This window comes from Etheostoma spectabile, chromosome 15, assembly GCF_008692095.1.
Source record: "Etheostoma spectabile isolate EspeVRDwgs_2016 chromosome 15, UIUC_Espe_1.0, whole genome shotgun sequence".
Lineage (NCBI taxonomy): Eukaryota > Metazoa > Chordata > Actinopteri > Perciformes > Percidae > Etheostoma > Etheostoma spectabile.
In genome coordinates, this window is record NC_045747.1 from 27328435 (window position 1) to 27353946 (window position 25512).

The 25512-nt window shown below is 40.4% G+C and overlaps 1 protein-coding gene and 1 long non-coding RNA gene across 3 annotated transcripts in view; both read right to left on the bottom strand.

Moving 5' to 3' along the window:
* Positions 1 to 25512, bottom strand: part of adamtsl3 (ADAMTS-like 3) — a 238953-nt gene that overhangs the window by 124894 nt on the left and 88547 nt on the right. The gene's annotated exons all lie outside the window — the stretch shown is intronic.
* LOC116702907 (uncharacterized) overlaps positions 22377 to 25512 on the bottom strand; it is a 3682-nt gene continuing 546 nt past the window's right edge. The window contains exons 2-3 of the long non-coding RNA XR_004335289.1: positions 24097 to 24099; positions 22377 to 22506 (exon numbers count right to left, since the gene is read on the bottom strand). This is a non-coding gene — a long non-coding RNA (uncharacterized LOC116702907). The remainder of the gene's footprint in view (positions 22507 to 24096; positions 24100 to 25512) is intronic.

Sequence of the window (25512 nt, forward strand, 5' to 3'; positions counted from 1 at the left end):
GGCTCCCGACTCACCTTTGGCACGCCCCGGCTCCACCTTCTCGGCGTGAGCGCCGACGAAAACGCACCCGCCGCCGGGGAAAACGTAGTGGCCGGCTGGTGAGGTTGAAGGCCCGTTCTGCATGGTGTTCTACGCCTTTTTGGACTAAGTTTGGAGTTGTGCCTAGCCTCGTTGTTCCTCGACGCTCGCTGGACCCTGTCGGCGCCTGGCTGATACCTGTCGTCGGCCCGGAAGAGATGTTCCAGCCCCGTGGCCCCTGCTCTCCTCGTCCCCGCCGGCGCGGAGTAAATCACAGCAACTTGCTGTCTTTGTGTCGGGTTTCACGATCATCCAGCGCCGCGGATCCGCCGGTTCCTGCCAGGTTTGGGCTGGTAAATGCTAGATCTCTAGCAAATAAGACTTTTGTCTTAAAGGATTTTTTCATGTCCCGAGGACTGGATTTCCTCTGTGTAACTGAGACATGGCTGAGTGATGGTGAGTCCAGCGCCTTCACCGAATTTTTAAACCACGATTGCTGCTACCTTAACTCCCCTCGAAAATCTGGCCGAGGAGGAGGAATAGCGACTGTATATAAAAGTCATTATAAATGTAAGCAGATATTGCTGTTATCAGCTTTCAGCAGTTTTGAGGTGAGTTTATTTGAGATTGGTCGTTCTCATACAGTGTTGTGTGCTGTGGTCTATCGGCCCCCCAAGTACAATAAGGACTTTTTAAATGATTTTTCTGTTTTTCTGGCTGAAATCATGCCTAAATATGATCATGTTCTTATTGTTGGGGATTTTAATGTTCATGTGTGTTGTCCTGATAAGCCAATGACAAAGGGTTTTCTAAACCTCATTGATTCTTTTAATCTTGTGCAATCTGTGACTGGACCCACACAAGAACATGGACACACACTTGATCTTGTTTTATCATACGGCTTGCCTGTTCTTAATCTAGAGATATGTGACGCAGTATTTTCTGACCATATGCCTGTATTATTTGAGACTGCTCTTGCCTGTCATACATTTAAACCTCGCGCTGCTGCACGGCGCTGTCGGATGATTAACCCTTCCACTGCTGCTCAGTTCTCGGCTGTATTCAGTCAGAACATCAACACTCCTGAGTCTGTATTGCACACAGAAGAGCTTAGCTCATGGTTTCACTCCACCTGCCAAATTGTTTTGGACACTGTGGCTCCATTAAAATCCAGGCAGCCTAAAACTAAATTTGAGCCCTGGCTGAATGACATGACTCATGATGCTAGACGTGAGTGCCGTAGAGCTGAGCGCAAGTGGAAGAAGGACAAACTGCAGGTGTCTATTCAAATGTTAAGGGATTGCTGGCGTCATTTCCAGGAAACTGTGAAAGATGCTAAAAGAAAATATTTCTCAGATATTATTCTGGCAAATTGTCACAAGCCTCATGTTTTATTTAACACCATTGACTCACTTTTAAATGCCCCACAGAATGCTTGTATGGAAGCATCTCCTGCTATGTGTGAAAACTTCCTTTGCTTTTTTATTGGTAAGGTCACTTCTATTAGGTCTCATATTGCACCTTCAGCTTCAGACCCTTCAATCTATGTCCCTTGCTCGGCTGTTTTTGATCATTTTGAGCCGTTGACTCTTTCTTTTTAGAGAGGTTGTTGGTCACTTGAAGCCCTCGGGTTCTCCAAATGATGCTGTCCCCCTCGACTATTTAAGGAGGTTTTCCCCACTGTGGGACATCTGTTGTTACAGTTATAAATAGTAGTCTGACCTCGGGTGTGTCCGAAATTTTAAAACATGCAGTAATTCAACCTCTGATTAAAAAACCTGCTCTTGATCTGTCAGTTCTTGCAAATTTCAGGCTATTTCTAATGCCTTCCTTTCAAAAATTTAGAGAAGATTGTGCACAGTCAATTATTGGCCTTTTTGGAAGAACTAAAAATTAGAGGTTTCCAGTCTGGTTTCAAACCTTGCACAGTACGCAAACCGCTCTTTTAAGAGTTTTTAATGATATTTTTAGCGACTGACTCTGGCGATTGTGTTATCCTTGTGCTTTAGATCAACTGCTGCATTGACAAGTGGATCATGAAATATTGATTTCACGTTTAAAGCAGTGGGTGGCATCAGTGGCATAGCACTGGAGTGGTTTAGGTCATACTTAGAGGCTCGAACTTTGTGTTAGCATAGGTGATTTTGATCCTCCCTGCCCCTTCGTGTGGGGTCCACAGGGCTCAGTCCTCGGCCCTCTGCTTTTCTCTTTGTATTGTCTTCCACTTGGTTCCATACTTAGAAAGTACGGCATTTCTTCCACTGTTATGCAGATGACAGTCAGTTATGTACCTCTTAAAAGAAAAAACAATAACTCAGTTGGACAACATTCAATTGTCTTGACGACATAAAAGTGGATGGCTCTGAACTTTTTAAGTTTCAATGATAAAAAAACAGAAGTGATGGTTTTGGAGGCACCACTGGGACCCTGCCTGTAGATTTGGGCTCCTTGGCACCCTATATTAAATCTAACATTACAAACCTAGGAGTTAAAGTGGACCCTGAGCTAAATTTGACAATCAAATCAAAGCAGTTGTCAAATCAAGCTTCTTTCATTTGAGGCAATGGCCAAAATAAAGCCAATTTTGTCAAGGCAACATTTTGAAACTGCAATCCATGCCTTTATAACTACACGGCTGGACTACTGTAATTCACTTTATGTGGGGGTTAGTGGGTCCTCCATCACCCGTCTCCAGATGATACAAAATGCAGCAGCACGTCTTTTAACAGGCACACGTAAACATGAGCACATCTCCCGATTTTAGCTTCACTACACTGGCTTCCTATTCAATTTAGGATCATTTTAAATTCTGTTATTTGCTTTTAAATCACTAAATGGTCTTGCCCCGCCATACCTCTCTGAGCTTCTACACCTTATAAACCGTCGCGCTCTCAGGTCAGATGATCAGCTGCTCCTGACTGTGCCTAAACTAAGCGTAGCTCAGAGGGGACCGTGCCTTTGCTGTGTCTGCCCCTAGACTATGGAATGATCTGCTTTGCATGTAAAACAGGCCTTTCTTTATCTGTTTTTAAAACCCTTCTAAAACCCATCTTTCTCTTTGGCTTTTGACACATAGTAAGATGTCGACTTCTTTTACTTGTTCTTATTTGCTACTTGTGTGTTTTTAATTGTATGGTTATTAATTATAAATATGTTTGTGTATTTTCTGTACAGCACTTTGGTCAACTTTGGTTGTTGTAAAGTGCTTAACAAATAAAGTTGGTATGGTATGGTATGGTGCATTGTGCTGGCTGGAGAATGCCAGTTACGTCCGCTCCTCTTGTCAGTCATCGTCTTTAACCGCCCTTTGTGAGATAAACGGTTGTTAATGGTTCGTCTGTGGTTGCCAAAGTGGGCTCCAGGGACCATACTTATCCATAAGTGACACAATTACAGAATGTATAATTCCATCTAAGGTACCAACAACATTGTTCCTCTTTGGCTTAGCAACGGTTGTGCTAGCCAGATCGCTCTGTGCTCCTATTGGTTAACATCACAGCCGTGGAAGAAAAAACTAAATCTAACAAGCCTTTGGTTGCTACATGCAGACATTGTAAAAACAACTGAGAAACCCTAAGGAATGGCGATAATGTGAATTTTATTTGTACTATTAGGATGAAAAAAACATAATTCAGGCAGCAACACGTTTCCTCAAAATTATATTTGCTGATGCAAAATAAATGGATATAAGAATAGAATAAAATGCCTCTTCTCAGCCCACAGAATGCATCCCTCAATTTTTCTTCATTTCTGTGAAGAGCTGTGCTGCATCTAAACTAATTCTGCCACAAATTTACAATAATTGATTTATGGCTTCCAGTAGGCCTCCAGTTTGAACAGTGGCCAGACGGTCTTGTCTGTCAGCATACATTGCTGGTCCAGCCAGGTTTCTCCCTCCTTAGCTTGGCGAGGACATCCAGTCCATCAGGTCAACAGACTCAAGTCCAAGCAAAGTTATGAGTCATTGGTGATTAAGTTAAAGCACAGGTGTGAGTCATTTTGATTTTAAAAGCTCCAGTTTGAAGTTATGAAATTGGTGACCCTAGTCTGGCTCGAGTGTGACTCAAGTTTACACCTCATTATATGATTGACAGGTCAACTCTCAGAAAGAAAACAGGCATCTCATACTGGAATGTCACTTTGAGGAAAATACGGTTCAAATACAGTAACAAGAATGTTGTTTTCACCGTTGTGTAGATATAAAACTAGGATCTGCTGGACTGCTTTGACCTGTTAAGTCCGTCTCGATTATATGTCTGGCAAGTTGGACCTTGGACTCATTATAAACGATTAAGCTCATTCCCTGGCTGATTGCAGCGGAGGCCTCGCACTAGGAGACCTGGCCTCAAAATGCCACTGACAACTGTAAAAAACTGTACTGTACCAGCCCTGATCAACATCACACTGCAGCCTTTATACACAACCCTCAGCTGTTTATCATGCTTGGGAGAGCTGTGTTTACTCAGCACAGCCAATATGGTGAGCTGTGCACATGGTCCCTTACCACACTTCACATGAGACGCGTCAATGACATCATGTATAGCAACAGGACAAATAATATAAAAGATGTAATGGCTCTGGAGGGAAGCTGTATTGAATCACAGTGACAAAGTGGTTACTTAAGGCGGCCAAGAAGTGAAAAATCACCTCGATCTTTCGCCTAAGCTCTTATCCGGTTTTTGTTTTAAGGATTTGGTCCTAAGACTTTCTGCACACTCTGTTCTTTAGTGATCTAGAAATTTAAACTCACAACCATTTGTACATATTGCTACGCAAAGTGAAACACTGCAATTCGTAATTGCAGTGTATTCCACGTAATTGCAGTTTCATGCATCACAGTGACTGTTGCTGTCTGCTCTGGTCCACATAAGGAGGACGTCTGGGAGGATAGGTGGGTCTTAAAACATGGGGCTTTCAAGTGGGGAAGCAGAGTTTGTGTCCCTGAAGAACTACCATTTCAACCTGGACACTATTTCTCCATGTTTTTGTGTCTAAATGACTGATGGGAACAAAAATCTTTGACATTGGTCCAGTATTAAGCAAGTTAATAGAGCAATTGTCCATCTTGTATTTACCTTAACAAGAGGCTCAGATTATTATTCTAAGTGTCTGACAACGTTATGCAAAGGATCCCTTCAGAGATAGACCATAAATACCTTTCTGTTTAACCATAAACAGCTCTGAGGTCACTAGCACTAAACCCACCAGACTCCATTTAAAGAAGCAATACTTTAGCGTGTATAGACTCAAAATATTTTCAAAAGTTTATTTCAACCAAAACTTGTGTTGTGATGGTTGCAAATGTGGAAAGACGACCCAAATGTCTTTCCATGGTCTTGTTTTGTTTCTGTCGACTTTGAATAAAGTGTATTTAATGATGCTAAAATTACAGTTTATTTACATGGAGTCTGGTAGGTTTAACGAACACAATTTTGTAGCTGTATTTATGTTTACTCTTTTTACTGACTACTCTTTAAAGGAAAAGCCCGACCTGCTTAGAAATCCATCCCATAATGTTGTCAGACACTTAGAATAATAATCTGAGACTGTCAGTGGCAAAACGAGCACTTTCGTGGAGGTAAATACAAGCTGGACAACTGCTCACTATTATATTCAATACACATGATAACACTAACAAGCCAAGACAGTATCCTGCCTAAAGATGACACGTTGCTCTCGGTATGGCAAACACAGGAACCTGTGTTTGAGGAGTTTCATGCATCTAATTTAGCTTCCAAATAATGACCATTGCTAATGCATATCACATACCCAGTTAAAAATACGCCACAGTGTAGTTATAGTGCATGCCAACAGTTGTAATACAGAAACAGATGTCATATTTCTTTTTTTAATTGGAGATTATCTCATTTTGAAACGAAACAGCCTGTTCCCAATTTGAAACCATAATGTCATCGTGGCTCCTAATGCAGAAAAAAATTCACTTATTACTCTCCTTGACGGGTCAGAGAAGACTTTAAGATCCACTCTTTGTCTGAGAGATGGCGATTTCACTATGCAGTAGTGGCACTGACATACATATGGATTAGATGGCAATGTACTGCAGGGTTGATGCTATATAGAGTTGCAATGCCTATGGTGAGTTAATTCTGCTCAGGTCTCTGCAGCACTGAGGAAGAACGGATTCTGTCGCTGCTGAAAGTAGGATAGCACTGCTGAAAACAATGACATTACAACCGTGGTTATTCCTCCACTAAATTCCTGTTAGCGCACTTTCAAAGAAAAACAATAAAAGAAAATCTTTTGATGCTCAGGGACAATGGTCTGCATCAAGGCTATTCAGTAAACAAAATGGAATTGCATTAGTATACTGCATTGCCCTATAGCAAAGGGAAACTCAGAATTAGTATGGAGACTGGCACTGGTAGTTTGTTTAAATGCCAAAAATGACCTTGCAAAAAAAAATGTGGCTTCATCCAGCATTGCGCTGCACTATTCTGACTCATCAGATGTAGACTGTGGGGATGGAGCACAACCGTGAGTTTGAAACCAAGCCAACCAGCTATGAGATGAAGCTTGACCATGAAACTTAGAAAACAGGAAAAAGGCAAAGCTACAAGACAATGTGTACATCAACGATCATGCCATGGCTGTAGTGATGTTGCTGTGTTCCCAGAGCAATTTAAGTAAAAGGTACCATAACCAATAGGAATGATGGACACAGGTTCTTGTCCTTTTTAAAAGAAACCAATCTTGTTGATTGGTAGGATGCAATCGCAATCTCATGCTTGTAAATGCTATGCCCCGTAAACCCAACCAAGCACGCCCCCACAATGTTAGGTGACAGTTTAATTCATTCTAATTCCACTTTTGCTCTACTGTAGGCCAAGACAGCACCATTGGGAAAACACAAGGCTGTGTTGGTGTGGGCGTTTTCATGAAATATGAACCAGAAGGTCAACGTTTAGTGAGAAGCATTGGTTTCAAGGCTCATGAGATGCTAAAACATTGCTTCTTCAATGATTGAACAATAAACCGTCAGCCATGAGCAGTCAGATGATTGTAAAGGTCGTAAACAACAGTTTATCCAGATTACCTAAACCACTTTATTCAAAGGGTTGAAACTGAAAGTGAGCACAGCTAAAACGCCAGTTATTAGTTATAAAAACCTTGTTGCACAGTCCCAATGACAGTAAAGTACAGTGGGTCAAAAGTCAACCCAGATTTGTGTTTGTAAATTGTCATGGATGTTTGCAACAGAGATTTTCTGTATTTATTTACTATTAATTTTGTTTGTCTTGCCTGGTGGAAGGTTTCCAGCTTGTCTGATCATCTGACAACTGGACACACTCCTTTTAAACGATGTGACTAGTTGTGATGTTAAAATGAAGCTGAAAATAGATGGGGCTCTTGGTGAAAGGGGTGTTTCATTGTAGGGATGTAGTCAAGACCACCTTTGTCGAGTCCAAGACAAGTCCAAGACCGGGACTAGTCGAGTCCAAGTCAAGACCGAGTCCAGGACAGAAAAAAAAGGTCTTATGCATGACAGTATCAAGACAATCACTTTAGGTTATTTGTTCATATAAAAGCAAAAACAGTGTCAGGACACCCAGTATTTATGAGTACAGCCAGTCCCCTTGATATCATATGGTGATAACTCAAAATAGCTACATAGACAATACTGCTACAGTAGGTATTAGTAGTGAGCATTTGAGCAACTAAATGACAACGTAGCTTCACTCCAGATGTCGTGTAGAAATGAAGTGACCAGTATTACAGTGTGAATTGAATTGAAGGTTCAGAGATTCGGAGGACCCGAATGCAGAGACAGCCAGGCAAAAATCATTCGAGAATGTAGAGGGAGCAAAAGAACAGGATAACCGAAACTGGAACAGAGAGACAACGGGGTAGACTCCACACACAAACACTCAAAACAATACGATGACCTTACAACAGACAAAGACAACACAGAGAGGTGACGAGGTGAACAAGGTCGCGATGACGATTAAAAAAAAAGATACAACGTGCAACCCTAGTCTATATTCTATATTTTTGTTGTTGTCAACAAATCCCATATGAAAACAGCAAAACCAACAATGTGTTAGACCACCTCTCAATATGTTCTGACTCCCCTACTCTGCCTGTGGCATTCAACCCCAATCTGATTGGTTCCCGCTGAAGCTTTCTTTACAAAACAACAACAAAAGAAGCAGCTTGCTTAGCTGCTTCCAGCTGTTTTAAAAAAAGCACTGGGCTCATTACCTGGATGACAGGTGCCAAAGGAGCTCAGCATTCACACATGGACACACACTTGAACAGTTACACAACTAAAAACACACACACTCGCACAAAAGCACAGGCTTCTGTCCTAGTTCCCTTTGCCGCAGCCCTGCCGATACCAACAGCTAAGACTGAACAACAGCTCTGGTCTCATCATGCTCTCTGCACCCAGTTAGACACGTGCACATGCACATGCACATGCATCCCAAAGGTTGTTTGTCGAGTCTTGCAAAATACAATTTAATATTCACTGTGCTGCAGTACTATAAAATGAAAGGGAAAAAAAAACGGTCTTTACCATTCTGCCATACACAACTCATAAATCAAACAGGCAATTAAGCACTACACAAACACTGTAATTAATTTTCTGCTTGGTAATCAACATTTAATCCCTGGTTTCTTGCAGGAAAGCTCCTTTATCCAGTCCCCCCAAACCCGAGGTTCAAATTGCCAAAGTGTAATTCTTTTGGAAAGGCAGCCGTCATCTTCACAGCGGGGTGGGGTTGACCACTGACTCCTTCAGCCTGGCTCAGCGCTGAACCCAGAGCCGAGAAGCAGCACAGGGATTTGAGGTTTTGTGAGATGAGGCCTCTTCCCCGGATCCTCTCTGACATCCTGATCTGAGACACTGGCTAGTTCGGTTTATCATTCTCCCCTTCGAGACATATCAAGCCCAATTATCCATATTGAGTACAACACTGACTCTCAGATGAACCACACAAGCTCGTACGAGCAACATGAAGCGGATGTCGAGGCTTTCAGTTGGAAATCTGCTCATATTCAGACAGAATGTATTTCTCTGCAGCAGCTGTATGGTTACAGCTAAATTAAAAGAAAGCTGACAAAGAAACAAAGGGAAATGCAATGAAAAGATTTTAATGTTAAGGATAAAAAATTGTAAACGAGCTTGCTTCTTAGCCTTGCCTTTGCTAGCTTGGTAGCTTCAAGCTATGTAGGTTAACAACAGGGGCGTCTTTTAGCCACGCCCCACTTCTTTTCCCATTTTTGCTCTTGCATTGCCAGGAAGTTTATTAAGCAACCGAATAGTTTTAACTTATATTCTGGGCTACACACATCACCATGCTACATTCGGCAACTTCAGGAGCCTCGGACGAAAACTGGGAAGGATTAAACACAGGGTTCCCACAGCGTGGCAGTCCACCGCAATAATAAGGATATTTTAAATGAAAAGGGTCATTGTTACCGTCAGCATTTCTACCGTGGTTTACCGTTACACCAGTAATCGTTACAACCCTACTTGCATGTTACATTTTGCACTGTTAAGAAACAAAAGCCGGCTCCATTTTCCTTTTTCAGTTTTTGCGGTGACTTCTGCTCCTTCTTACGCGGTAAGTGCAATAATAAGTTAAAAAAGTACTTTCCTGCCCAGGCCAGGATAGGAAATTAAATGACAATGTAAAGATCAACGCTAACACATATTTTCAAACTTGATTAATTTAATAAATATATCATTTTCATCCACTACAGCCTGAAGTAATTGGTGGTTGTCAGTGTCTACTACATTGGCACTAACCGTTGTCACTGGCTATGAAATTGGCCAATACCAACAGAATTTAAAGAGCTGCTGTGCTCTTTTCAGTTGTTTTTATCACTGTTAAGCTACCAAATCATGAAACTTAACACTTCATGCAGATGTTTGAGCAGCTTTTCTGTAAAAGAAAGTAAACTCAAAACAGCAGATTGGTGACATGAATGTTATTGCATTAAGGGATTTACCACTTTTGAAATTTTAGTAACAACTGTTTACATCTGCATCTTTTTGCACTACTTACCTTTTTGCACTACTTACATTTCAATTTGCACTGCTGACTGTTTATCTACAGTACCAATTGTTTACATATACATCTGCAATACCGTACTTTAACTGTAATATGCAATTATTTTCCACTGCACTTTAATCCAGATAGTTTCTGCCCAAACTTTACTTTATTTGTACTACCTTTAAATCATTGTTATACTGCTCATTTTAGCCTAACTTATTATATCTATTTGTAAAAATTCTGTCTATAATAATAATAGCCGCCTGTATATATATATTCATAGTACATACTCACCTGTAAACTCTGTAAACCATTAGTATATTATGCTATTTGCACATATCTGTAAAAATTTGTAATTATAGTAATATCCACCAAATTCCTAGCTGTAAATCTTGCTCACAATACTTGTTATCTATATTTTATATATTCATAGGACAAACCCATCTGTAAAACTATTTATTCATTACATATCCATGTCCTGTACTTACGGAACCATTGTACATCCTGCACTTACTGCTATTGCACTTCTGGTTAGACCTAAACTGCATTTCGTTGCCTTGTACCTGTACCTGTGTAATGACAATAAAGTTGAATCTAATCTAATCTAATTTGCACTATCCTGAATTAATTCAGACAAGAAGGGAACACAAAAAGTTGAGTTTGTATTAAGAGCAAACAGCATCAATGGCAGGATAAAACAATGTCATGCAATACAAGGAATTGTGGACTCAAGAGCAGAGACAGATGGGAATGTTGAGTTTGGGATTTAATTAACAACAACAAAATCTATAAAACATATGGTGTCCTGTATCAGCTGGCAAAATCCAAACACAGGAATCCCCCAAACCGGAATAACAAAGTATCAGGAACACAAAGACCAACGGGGTAGACGACACTCATACAGAGAGTTATTTCAAGACACTTTACAGATAGAGTAGGTCTAGACCATACTCTATAATTTACAAGGATCCAACAAATCTAGTAATTCCTCCAAGAGTAAGCAGTGTGACAGTGGTGAGGAAAAACTCCCAACAACAGACAAGGGAAACACACACACTAAATACACAGGGTAACAAGAGGCAGGTGACACAAGGGCTGGGAAACAGGTGAAATACATCAGGCGATCACAAGAGCGGGAAAACCGAAAGACAGGAAGTAAAACAAGACACGACAAGACAGAAAACTAGACTGTCAAAATAAAACAGGAACTGGAAGCAAATACAAAACTGAAAAACAGATCAAAAAACAGAGAGGCTCCTTACTACAATATGATCAAGGCTGGGTACGGGTGCAAATAACCCAGTACCAAGGAGTAGCAAAACTTCAAGTCAAACGATACCCAAAATCAATCCTTTTCATAACCACATGTAGAAAAGAACGTCTGATAGAATGGTTTTGCTCACAGCCAATCACCGCAAGCGCTCAATTTTATGGGACGTGTGATTGGCCTAGGGGCTACAATACAGCACACTCGGGAAAGGGAAGTTTGGGGTTCCCTGTTGGAGCTGCTTCCCCCGTGACCCAATCCCGGATAAGCGGATGAAGATGGATGGATGGATGACAGAAAATGAGATGATACGACGCTGATCGAGTCTATAAGCTCCACAAAACTCTCTCTGTTTACTGAATGGTGTCTCGTTTCACTCAGTGGCTGTATTGATCGGAAAAGACCCACACTTTCAGCAGAAGAAGAAAAATCCTAAAAAAGAAAGGGACCAACGGCGAAGACAAACAAAGATAACCATTGGTGTAGCTTTTTTTAGTTGGAAAGTACTAAAAAAGAGAAGGGACTGAGGTCAGACACTGGATGTCGCCTTACTGCTCTTGAACTGGTTAGTAATGGGTTTTGTGACATATTAGGAGTAGGTATTATTACTTTTTCATTTACTCAACCTAAATAATGTGCTACAATAACTGAAAAAAGCCCATTCAGCTATTGTCTGTATCACAAAGCTGCACCCAGCCTCCCATATCTATGCCTGCTGTAAGACCGTATGCGTACCACCCACTCTACTGCTGGCACATCCCCTACTTCCAAAGTGTTTCAATTTCTCTAACGCAGTCGCTGGAGAGCTTTTAATTTATTTACATATTTTGGCACTAAAATTAGCATCGCACATGGGGCCTTTCTTCTCACCAGGCCATTCCTTTATTTCCATTTGCAAAGCACTGTTCAGATATCAACAACCTACGAAATGGCAATTTTGCTCTTCATTGACTTTTAATTATATTTCAGCTCCTAAGCAGCAAACAATCTGTTCATACCTGCCTGAGGAAATTAGCATGGGGCACTTGACTTTGAATATTGAATGTGTGTGTGTTTGTGTGTGTCTTTGTCTGAGAGAGAGAGAGAGAGAGAAAGAGAGAGGAAGTTAAAGCTACTAAAGCTGGTTATAGGAGCCTATCAAGGGATGTAACAATATTTGTCCATTAAATTGAGATGTGAGAGAACAGTGAATAAAGAGTGACTCATCACACATGCAGCCATTGACGTTCTGCATGTGTCCACTTAATTCTGGCACATAAATGGATGGTGCAAAACTGCATAGCCACCATTACAAGTCACCACAACAGAGTCCATTGTTGTCCTTTTGGGGTGAAGCAGGCAGGGAACAGCTGCTAATGTTCGGATGGTTAACGGCTGAAGAGATAACATCAAGAGTTGGTCACCAGTGTGAAAGACAACAGCTTCACCTGACAACTACAGAGTGGTTAAAAAAATAATTATAGACATTCATACAATCTATTACTATTTATGTACTATGTTTACTTGAGATACACTTCTCAAATAATTCTTTGTTTGGTCAATGTTAAACTCTAAATTTTAAGTTTTTCATGCTTATATTTAGTTAGTGGCGGTTAGTTATCCAATATGACCTGACAATATTTAGTGTCTTCCTGACAATGACCAGTCAGCTTACTTACATAAAGTTATTTGTTATGTGAATGCTATGTATAAAGCTGATATTTGGTATTAGGCTCTCACCCAGTCACTCCCCATTGGGAATCACAAAGCTCAGATCAACAAGGGGGATGATGACGACAATAAGTTTCCCTTTTGGGGTATGTAACGCAGAGCCGACAGGCAGATGCTGGGGTGGAGGTGGGGCATGTTTATATGTATAGCTCTTTTATTAAACAAAGGCAATTCAAAGTGCTTTACATAATGCATTAAAACAGGCAAACTAAAGAAAAGCCCCAAAAACATTAAAAGTTTTTTTTTTATGAGAGGCTAAGTGATGAGGATTCATAGTTAAACACAGTCAGAGCTGTATTTCAGTCCAAAGCCATTGAGAGATTTATAGACAAGCTGCAGTAATTTATAATAATAATAATTTCTCTGGCACACTGGGAGCCAGTGCAGAGCCCTGAGAACTGGTGGGATGTGTTCGCAGGAGTTTAGCAGCAGCATTCTGAACGAGCTGAAGTCGTCTGATAGTTTTTTGGTTTGACCTGGGAAAAGCCCATGACAGTAATCTTACCTTATCTAAATCTTGCCTGGACGTGAATCCTCGGATGTTTTTAAGTTAGTAGATGGCCATAGGCATGGCAGACTTTGTAACTGATTTGACATGGCTGTTAAAATATAACTCCAATTCAGGATTCCACCAAGATTTCTCATTTGGTTTTTTACACACAGAAAATTGAGATAAGTGTTAACTTAGCCTTCTTTGTTTTGACTATTATCTTTATTTTGTCTTGTTTGTTTTTTTCTGTCAATTTAGCTGGAGAAGGCACATTCCCAGAGCAGCGCTCAGAGAAACAGGACTCTCAGTAAATGTTTGTTCCTGACTGGTGACGGGTGCTGGAGGGCCCTAGGGCCACTTAAACTGCCGACCCTTGTTAGTGCTTGGCTAATCTTAAATATAGTTTATTTAAACCTGTCTACCTAACTAATCTAACTAATTATGCTCATATGGGACAATTCCGCATCTTGCGATTTATGTCCAGTGCCAATGCTATTTTCATTCCAAAGGCCAAGGGAACTTTATCTGGATACTTAGTATCCTGGATCTATGTAATAACTGGCCTTTAAAAATAAAGATCTGCCTGCCTCTATGGGAATTTAACATAGGGGTGTGTATATGTATGCCCCCTGTATTTTGCGGATGAACATTTATTTATTTACAATACATTATTCATTCACAAAGAAAATGAATGAAAGGTTGGATTTTCCTAAAAGTTTTTTAAATTAAGGCATTAAGATCAGTTTCCAAAAGATGTTTTTTTTTTTTTCCTCCTTTAGCATGGGTGTGTAAACTTTCTCAAGCCACTGTAGAAAGAGAGCATGTGGCTGCAAGGGGGTGGATGAGTCTGCGTTGCAAAATTGACATACAGTATGCTGACATTCTTATTAATTCTTAGATCCGTGAAGGTGAGAAAAGATTAACTTCTTTGTATGAATGCATACCATAGATACAATTACTGAAACATTACACATACACACACAGAATAATGCAGGTATTATAACAAGCGTTTCCTGCTGGAAAACATCTTATTTTTTGGTAGTTTTTATAACGGCCTGACAGTGATCATTTCATCCAGTCACTAACAGAGCTGCTGCACTATTTGTCCAGACCATCCAGGCTTCTAGGCAGCGCTCCGTCAGAGCTACACAACGTGTCAGGGCTTCAGAGAATTACTGACAGAATGAATACCTCTGAGCTGTCAGACAAGATGTTATACAAGGCTAGAATACAAAAGGAAAACTGGAGAAAGCTGCTTCAGACAAGGTCCAGCTTTTATGGCTACATTTCTTGTTAATGGCCTGCCTGGGTATTAAGACTAATTAGACGTATGTAGAACAGTGTCAAACAAAGCAAATCCAGATTCTTGGCACTCCTCCAGATTATTTGTGATAATGATGTCTCAATTCCTTTGGGGGACAAAAGTGAAAAAATGACTTCTGACCTGTTCTTCAACAGTTGCTAGGTCCATCTAAACTTTTTCTTGTGGATCCTCCAACAGTGACTTCTACGTTCACCGAGGAAATTCTATCTTCACTGAAGTGTGTAAGGCATTTTATGTGAATTTCATGGTTGACGTCTCACTGAAGCTCCGATGTCTCTGTGTATCATACCTGGGATGTAACATTATTCAATTGAGCAGCAGATCTCGCCTGTTCGTTTGCTTATCTGCTGAAAACACTTCACTGGATAAAACACATCAGGTAAAATAACGTTACATGTGTTGTGGAACAGAGCTAAGCGAGCTAGCTAGCGAGCTAGTTGAGCATCAAGCTAGGAGACGTAAATCATGTGAGACAAGAGATTTAGTTCACTGACCGGTGTCACACAACACTAAGTGGTACTCTGACAAGCCTACGGCTAACGGAGACATTCTTCAGTTGAAAAATTCTTTTAAATCGACAAACATCATATTTGTAATCCAAGGCTCAATTCAAACGGGATCAAAAAATATTTCGCCTTTGCCCGTTCACTACCGTTCATATTTTTCCGGAATTAAAGGCCCGTGAGGTCCAGTGGAAAAGGCGTGACTTCAGCTCTCTATAGTCGTGCAAGAGAAAACTCAGATTTGACGGATAGTCTAGCATAGTCAACAACAGTCCTCATAAATCCACTGAATTTAACACAAAGAAAGCAGACGGAAACAGACAATATATGCATCCGGCGGAATTTCCAGTGGTATTTCCAGAGCAAGCCATCTTTCTTCCTTCCAGGAATGCTGTGTGGACCAGACCCTCCGTTGCAGCGCTGTGGAGGAGGTGGGGTGAAAGACGCCCCGGTTGTTAAAACCATGCCCACGTAGCTCGAAGCTACCAAGCTAGCAAAGGCTAGGCTAAGAAGTAGGCCCATTTTTATTTTTTGTTTTTTACATTAAAATCTTTTCAGCTTTGCAGAATGTGAAAACCACACATAAACCTACTCAGACAAGCACAGATGCTTGCGTACACTAACAAGGCATGTCAGTTTAAGTGGCCCTAGAGGCCACCCACCAGCACCCGTCATCAGTCAGGAGCAAACATTTACTGAGAGTCCTGTTTCTCTGAGCGCTGTTTTGGGTATGTGGGGCTCGGCCAATAAAATCCCCGGCCGCTAATTTGTTCCGCAATAATTCTCAAGGCCTGGGAAGGAAACGTAAACTGTATTTGTGAGAAATAGGGGGCTCTCGCAGTAAATCACTTGTCTGCTCTCAAGTTGCTTTTGGGCAAGCATGTGACTCAGCCGCACTTACAGCAACTGGTGCAGGACGCTTTTTCAAACGTAGCACTCTCATAAACCAGATTGTCAATAATCATTCTAAAAAACTCTACAGGAGCACTGGCTGTTTTTATCGTAACTCTTGGCAAAGCAAGAAGTGTATTTATCTCTTCTCACTGACAGTGGAGGCAGATAAGAGTTATTTTGTCCTCTCTTCTGTGTTTGCCAGGAGCCGATGGTCTCTGAGGTCCCTGTGAGAAACAAGATTTAGATTCAGATCCCTAATATGTTGTTTTTTTATTTTTCTCTGTGACAGAGACATTTTTAAATTTGATAAAACCTTCTTCTAATGAGAAGGTGAAGGAAAAACTGCAACAAAAGGCTGCACTGCAGGGCACTGTAAAATCCGATGCAGCTTGTTATGAATCATTTAATTAGCAATTTCAGCCTTGACTAGAGTTAAATATGAATCTCTTTGTGGTAACCTCTCATTTAATTGGTTTACATATATTGTTAACCTGATGTACAAAAGTCTAAGGCCATGCCCATACTGATCCATTTGCAGATAGGATTTGTGAATGCTATTTGTATTGTCAGTGCAGATGGACTGAAAGCAATGTTGACATTGTTGTTATAGTGAAACATCAATTATTGTACCAAAACTACACAATTATCATATTTCAGAACAAATTTGTCTGCAGAATATTGTCACAATAAATGCATGGGTTCACCATGTTGACTGCAATGGGCTCTGAATACCATTATTATCACGCAGGCTACAGGAGACAGGATTCATCCTATGTAAGCAAATAGTTTTTGTACCATAAACCAAAATAAACATAGCGTTAGACGCAAACTAAAATTGTGAAGTACAGTCAAAAAGAGAGAAAAAGGATGAAATTATGTGAGCAGCGACTGTCTTGTTAGATCCTAGCAGAGATGGAATTGGATCATTTATGACCAAGCCAGGTTTTTTTTTACATAACGCTCAATTGACATACAATCAATAATTAGGCTGCAAATCAATTCCCTACCATAGGGCTAGATTATTGTACCAATACGATTAATCTTACTCCTTACTTTTCTTTTTGGTGGTTGAAAAAACACAAAATTGGTCCTTCAGCAAAGAGGAGGTGGATTAGAATGGATTTTGACCAGTTTATATCAACGCCGTTTCATTTGTGGGATTCCTCCGGTGCCACCGGAAATTCTGCTAGATATCCCTTATTTTTGGCCGGATGTCCGTTACTTTCCAATTCCGTTCTGTTGGCGTTCTAAACTCTGGTGGATTTCTAAGGACTATGGTTAACTGCTCCTCAGCTCTCTGCAGGGTAAATCCAGACAGCTAGCTAGACTATCTGTCCAATCGGAGTTTTCTGTTGCACGAAAAACGTACACTAGTACTAGATCCGTTCTGACTGATACAACCAAACAAAACACTGGAAAGGTGCTGCCAGAAACTATTAAGACTGTGCCAAAACACAGCATCCATCCAGGGCGTCATGATGTGCAAAACTAAAGAACTGTCCGACTCGTCTGCTTTTGATCTGAATACCTTTCCAATGAGTCTCATTCATTCTCTTTTCAAAACCCAATTTCTGTCTGCCAAATTTGGCCTTCATACCTTCCTCTCCAGTGAATGATTGGAGTCATGACTGTGTGAGCAATGGCGATATATCGCACTCCTGATAGGAGAACTGAACTTGACTTTTACATAACTCTTTTTTTCCTCTCTTTAGAAATTGCTTTGTGTTTTGATGACAACTCCACGCACTGATGCAGACTGGCAAAAATAATTTGCATTCGGGAGTTTCAACAAGGACATAGACATAAGTGAAAAAGTGAGATGAGATCAGCATATTTGATGAATATGAATATTTGCATTTAAAACAGATAATTTTCAAGAGCAAAGCGTATCTTTGTCAAATCTGTATTACTGTTATCTAATGCCAACACTGGATGCATCTGAAATCTCTCCACTGCCAACCAACAATTTATGTTTACTAGAGCTGCAAAGAATAATAAAAGAAGAAATTAATCTGCAACTTTTCTGATAATCAATTAATTGCTTTGAGTAATATTTTAAGAAAACAAGTCAAAAATCTCAGATTCTAGCTTCATAAATGTGACTATTTTCTAGTTTCTTTAATCCTCTGTTACAGTAAACTGAATAACTGAGTTGTGGACAAAACAAGTCACTGTCATCTTGGCCTTTGGGAAACACTGATACACATTTTTTAGCATTTTCTGACATTTCATAAACCAAACTACTTTACCAATAATCGAGAAAATAATCAACAGATTAATCAACAATTAAAATAATCGTTAGTAGCAGCCGTGGTAACTATTTCTGATTCTGTGACATTACATGTAACAAGAACAAGCTCTAGCACAATTGAATAATTCAGATTGGGAGGGAAAAGTCACTAGGCCAGACTGGAAACATCTAAACAACCATAAATGGATTGACATAGAAATTTGGTACGGACAGCTATGGTTCCAAAAGGATGAACCCTAATCACTTTGGTGATAGCCTGACATTTTTATCCAGGCCGCAGCCATCCAAATCTCACCTAGCTTCTATTTTCAGCCTGTGCTTTTATATGCACCCAGTGATTCCCAACCAGGGGTTTGTGTTCCCCAGGGGGGATTTCTGCAGTTGCCAGGGGATACGTAGAAAGATCATAGAGTAGCTGAACTAATATAAAAAAAGATAAATTATGATTTGATTGGATTAATATATCCACATGTCACAATAACATTAAGTCAACTTCAACATCTTAACACTACATGTTGCAGTTATGTAAGTTTGTGAAAACTAGCTAGCAAGCGAGCAAAGAGGCTAAGCTAATAGTAATGATAAATGCTAGAAATAACTAGCTAAAAGTAACGCCCAAACAGTTTAAATGATTATCTAAAAGTAATAAAGAAATGCTGAAAAATAGCTAAAAGTTGAAATAGTTAGCTAACGGTTAAAATAGTTAGCTAACGGTTAAAATAGTTAGCTAATTATTGAAATAGTTAGCTAAAAGTAGTCGATAAATGGTTCAACATTCAGCTTCACTCCAAGTAGTAGTAGCCTTGTAGTATTTTAATTGCTGACCAAATTTACTTTATATTGCCAGTTCAATTGTATGAAATAATTAAAAAAAATGTATAAATAGAAATAAATGAATAGTAATTAATATCCACTTTTATATAATGAATAGTGTAATACAGGGCTGTGGGGGTATTTCTCATCAAAATGGTTGGGAACCACTGCCCTGGCCATCTATGTTAAGACTAGGGGCCCCAAATGCCCAGCACACACACACACCCACGCACCCATGTACTACACAGAATATAACACTTGCGCACGCACACAAGCACCCCCCACCCCCACCCCAACACACACACACACACACACACACACACACACACACACTACACACACTACACACACGCACACTAATAAAACATGTAAATGTAATCCAGTTGGTTGAGATTCTAATGATTCCTTTCAACTGCATAATTATTACTTTGCATTTAATTTCTGCATATGTAGAGCACTTTATTATAGATGAAAGTAAAATTCAGCATGTTATAAATAGTCCTCTTTTTCCTCAGACTAAGGAACTTATTAAGCCTTCTGTCAACCACCAGTCCTGCGGGGGGGGGGGCCCACATTCATTGTATTTTTTTTGGGGGGGGGGGAAGTCTTCTGATGAGCACCGACGATGAAGTAAACATCAAAAGACTGCAGACAGAGAGGGAAAGGCAGGAAGAGGGTAAAGGAGAGACGCAGGGGGGAAAGAAGGAAACCGAGGAGCAGGATAAAAGGTGAGAGGAAGGAAGAGAGAAATGAGTGATAGAGGGACAACAATAGTATGAATAGAAGAAATGAGTCCAGGGGCCTGCTGGGCTAATGATGACAAAGCTGAGGAACCCTGCATAGTCCTGCTCCCTCTAATGAAGCTCACAATAGACACACACACAAATGTGTGTGTGTGTTACTTTACTTGTGAGGACCCTTGTGGAATAATTTAACCCCTAACCATTTACATGTGGAACCCTAATCGTAAAATAAATTCTAGTCTTCTCTCATTTCATCAAAAGGTGCTTCTCTGTTTAGAAGTTGGTCATCCTTATGATCATAAAAATAAATCATTAAGCCAGATATAATATGAAGAGGAGGAGAAATCAGTCGGCACAAAACCATCTGAGTAATTTCGTAATCACGGCAAAACTAACACAAAATAAGATTTATTTCTCTCTCCTTACTGTACAATGACAAATTCAAGCAGCTACAAAACATATTAGTTCTTGTGGTATACAGATGGACCGGAATATGTTAGCTGTTTACTGTAAATGTATGCATACCAAAACGCAAGATATCCTACAAAATTGGGAAACCACTGGCTGGTCACGTGGCGCCGGGTGGACACATAACAACGGGTGGACACGTAATGCCGGGTGGCTACAAGCTCCACGACGCCGAGTGGCAGTTGCTTGTTGTTTGAGCCGCTACAGAGCTTGTATCAGCGGTAGTTGGTGGTTCAGTTACCCGAAAATAGGCTCGGGTACATAGCACCGCAAGTTGCTGGTAATTTCGACGGACATTAAATTAAATTTAGTCCACAAATTATGAGCGTTTTGCCGCAATCAAACTTAAGATAAGGTTGGGGATGGTTCACGACAACAGGCTTAAATATGAAGTGTAATTCCCCGCCCATTTCTATCACATAAGGCAGGGGTCTTCAACGTTTTCCAGGCCAAGGACCCCCAAACTGATGGCGAGATGGAGCGGGGACCCCCTAATTATATATATTGTATAAAATTGTGTTATATCAAACTGGTCCTATAGTGCCATGTATGCATTGATGACTGAAAGACATCTTCTGCCTCCATTTATCTGTTTACTACAGTGTGTTGAATTCATGTTAATGTGTGAATATAAAAAAAAAGTCTAATCAACCAAAACTTCCGCGACCCCCATGCAGTACCTCCGCGGACCCCCTAGGGGTCGCGGACCCCCTGTTGAAGACCCCTGACATAAGGTAAATTGTTATGCATTGCTCCCGGGTTGCTCTGAATTGTCACAACCAGGGATAAACCCATGTAGACTGGCTTGGTTTGGATTTCCAAAAGAAGGGTTAACCCTGAGCATACAACCCTGGTTGGTGGTGTGAAAGAGGTAATAGAGTACAGATTTAACAAATGAGACATTCTTATAAACTAGCTTTAGGGGTGCTGGTAGGCACGTTGCTCAGAGCCAGGCCAGGGTAGCCATTTCCCCCTGCTTTTAGTCTTTATGTTGAGCTAGGCTGACCATGGCCTAACTCCAACTCTGTATTCATGCACAGATTTAATATTGGTTTTGATCTCCCCAACTCACTGTTACGTGTTATTACTTTCCAAAACCTTTCCTGCCTACCCAGTGAGTAGCACTCTATAAAGCTATTACTAACCCAGGCTTGTAAACAGGCATGACTTAACACAGTTCCTCCTATTTATATCATAGTATAGCACCTATAGGCTCTAACCTAAAACCAACACCTTGTGGCTGGAAGTGAGGACGGATAGAACACCCTCCCTTTGGAGGACATCTATTTTAATCTTCATTAAAACACAGAAGCACACATGCACACAGAAACGTTTAGCAGGTGTGCTGGCTTGTAAAGAGACGAACAATAAGACCAACACACAACACAACTGTGCACAAGCTTTAACTGTCAACAGCCCATATCCTGTCTCTGGGGTTGTTCAGTCATATTACATTTCGCTCTGGAATAATGAAGGAAGGAAGTTCAAGCACATGCACGCTCGCCCTGATCACCCTCCCATCCACTTACCCAAACAGCACCAACGAGGAGTGAAATCCCTGTCGACTAGTTCAACCCACAACCCATCAAGGGCCAACGCAGGTCAGTAGGCACTTTGATCGCAGAAATGGAATGGAAGCCCATTTACATTCAAGTGTCCAATGCAAAACAAAGCTTTAGACACGGCATGACTATGACGGTTGACATCTCTACAACTGGCTTAGGATTCAAGAATGTATTTATATAAGTAATAATTGTTGTACTGCAGTAAGGGCTGGGACTAATGAATATTTTCATTGTTGATTGTTGATTATTTTCTGAAGAATGGATTAGTTGTTTGGTGTATAAAATGCCAGAAAAATGTGGACCAGTGTTTCCCAAAAGCCAAATGATGTCCTCAAATGTCATGTTTTGTCCACAACTGACAGATATTCAGTTTACTGTCACAGAGGAGTGAAGAAACTAGAAAATATTCCCATTTAACAAGTTGCAATCAGAGAATTTGTACTTTGTAGCAGTTGTTTTTATGAAAAGTGACTCAAACTGATCAATCGATCAAAATAATGAAAGATCTGATTAATCGATTAACATTTCCAGCTCTTACTACAACAATTCCTTTTCTCTTCCATATGAGTGTAGCTAACAACCCCTCTGATAATCAGACTGCTTTTGTTTCTTAAACCATCCAACTGTTTTTCAAGCAAAACAAAAAAATTACCAAACCAAGATTACCCTTGAAAGAGGATTCCAATCACCAACATCGTCACGGATTGCATCTGTTTTAAAAGCTAACGCCACATCTGTCAGATAAAATCATTACCAATATTCATTACCATTGCATGCTGGGAGGAAATCAATAAACTTAGAATGGAATGGTGCACAGAATAGAAGAGCACAATTCGTATTTGAGAGAAGCAGGAAATGCACTGATGTGGGGGTTCATAAGGACAGGTAATTTTATAACTGAATCTTATCGCCGTTAGAAACAACACAAATAGTGAAATTGTCTGACCACAGTGGCAGATTTCTCCACTTCTAGTCACACAGTATAGTATACGGTAGCTAATGTCAGCACACTAACATGTAGACTACTCATGTTTCTGTTGGGGTCCTTTTATCCAACACATGGATAGAGGCTGTGTGAGAGTCAGCTACAACCTAGTCTATATCAACAACGTTTCATTTCTGGGATTGTTCAGGTGCTGCCGGCAATTCCGCCGGATGTCCTTTTTTGGCAGGACGTCCCTCATCTTACTCTTTGTTTGTGTTGGCGTTCTAACCTCTGGTGGATTTCTGAGGACTAGGGTTAACTGCTCCTCAGATCTCTGGAGGGTAAATCCAGACAGCTAGCTAGACTATCTGTCTAATATGAGTTTTCTGTTGCACAAGGTTAAAATAACCTTTGAACTTCCACCAAAACAAGTTCCTTCCCGAGTCTATTTTGCAGAGGCACCATGGCTGCGTCCGGCGCTTGGCACCGCCCAAGACGATTGTGATTGTTTAAAGAAATATATGAAAATTAAAAATTAAAAATTGTCGACAGCTTTGTACGCCATTTTGTTGTGTACTCATCAAATTAGCACGGCAGACAGTTTACTTCCAATAGCGCCAGCCCTATGATAGAAACGTCATCAACACGCCCACTTGCTGTTCGTTCTCTGGACTGGCTGGGCTTAAGGTAGTCGGACATTACGCCGTTAAGGGAGCAGCGGCCCAGGCCCGCGCTGGAACACTCAAGGCACACAGCCACACAGATTGATTGATTGATTTTATTAGACCATTTCATTATAAGATATGATACAGCTTTGCCGCATACAACACAAAGTCAGGATAACACAATAAAGCCCTCAGACTTTTTTCCATTGTGGTCCTTTGGGGGGAGAGGGGACTAGTGCTGCTTTTATTTTTCCACAATAAAACATTAATTCTTATATTCAAATGCCTTTTTATTTTTAAATAATATTATCACATCTAATCATCATCATTATTTCATATGCACTGACTGACCGAAGAAAGAGCTAAGTTCAACTGGTCAGGAAACTGTCATTTGATGTAACGCCCTGCACTGGATGTAAGCGGAGGTGGATAGCCTCCAACAAACTGAATCACCGCAGGAATGTTCCAGCTACTAGCTATTATGGGATCTGAAGGCGGAGGAAAGGAGTGTGTGTGTGTGTGTGTGTGTGTGTGAGAGAGAGGTGGTGGGGGTAAAAAGGTTGAGAAATGTAGCTCAGCGTAAATTCTTTCAGGAAGACCAAACTTTTAATCAGTGCACTCCTAAATAAATTCAGCTGTTATCCTAATAAATGTATATGTTTATGTATGTATATATGCAACTAGTCTCTCCTGATTTAAATATAGCTCAGTGTAAATTCTTTCAGGAAGACCCAATTTAATCAATGCTTTCTTCCTAAATCGAATCAGCTTGTGGAGGCGTTCACCTTCCTGCTTAACCAATCAGAATCATACACAAATTGCAAGGGACAATCACAGAGTCACAACCCTGCTTTAAAAAATCTTTTTCTCCATGTGCTTCAGCTGTCGTTGCAGGCAAAGAGTGCAACCCCCCCAGATGAGACTAACTAACTGGATTCATATAGCATTGATCAGGGCGAGAGTTTGTGTAATGACAAATCACCATAATGCGTTTGCATTCGACATGGCCATACACTACTTGATAATAGGCTGCATGTGTAGCCACGCTCACTTACACCAATCTGTTGGACTAAAAGCCTTAGCTGGTGTGCTTATGTAACAAATACTCAGTTGCTATGACTATGGGCCCAGAAGAATTTTAGGTTTGACTACTGGAGCACAGAGATACTCAGACAATAGCACTTTGAAGTTTAACAATGCCGGCTTTTTATATAAGGAAATGGTAAATGGATCCACATACAACATATAAATTAAAGGACAACAGCTTGAATACCAAAATTTACAATTTCAGCAAATAAAAGTTCTTGTTTTTTCTAGTTCTAATTCTTTTAGTGCACGTTTCTAACCTGTGTCACACTGCACTTCAGGTTCACAGTTCAATGTTCAAGTCAGTGATATGAAAAAAAAACAAAAATACAAACATTCGTTGAAATCACAGTCATATACCCCTATATAACCTAATACAATACAGTCTCAAGATAATTGAGCTGGTAAAACCAGTGTATGTTTAAAGTCCAGGTGTACAGAAATGAATGTGTGCAAAAGCTGTCCTACCGCACCAGCGGATGCAGTGTACATGAACAGACTCAAAACTCTTCCAGACTCCTGGGGGGAAGGCTCGCCATCAATCCTGGGTGAAACAACTTCACCAGAAAGAAACAGAACACACACAAAAAAACCTGACCTGCCAATAGACAGAGTCAGAGAAAAATCATAAGTATCAATTATGTCAATTATTAAGCTCAATTTATCATTTACCATAACTGGTAAATAACAGCATTACAATGTAATGCTAGCAACAATGTAAAACTAGCTGTTTTACAATATACACAAAGTCACATCTCCAAAGAAAATACA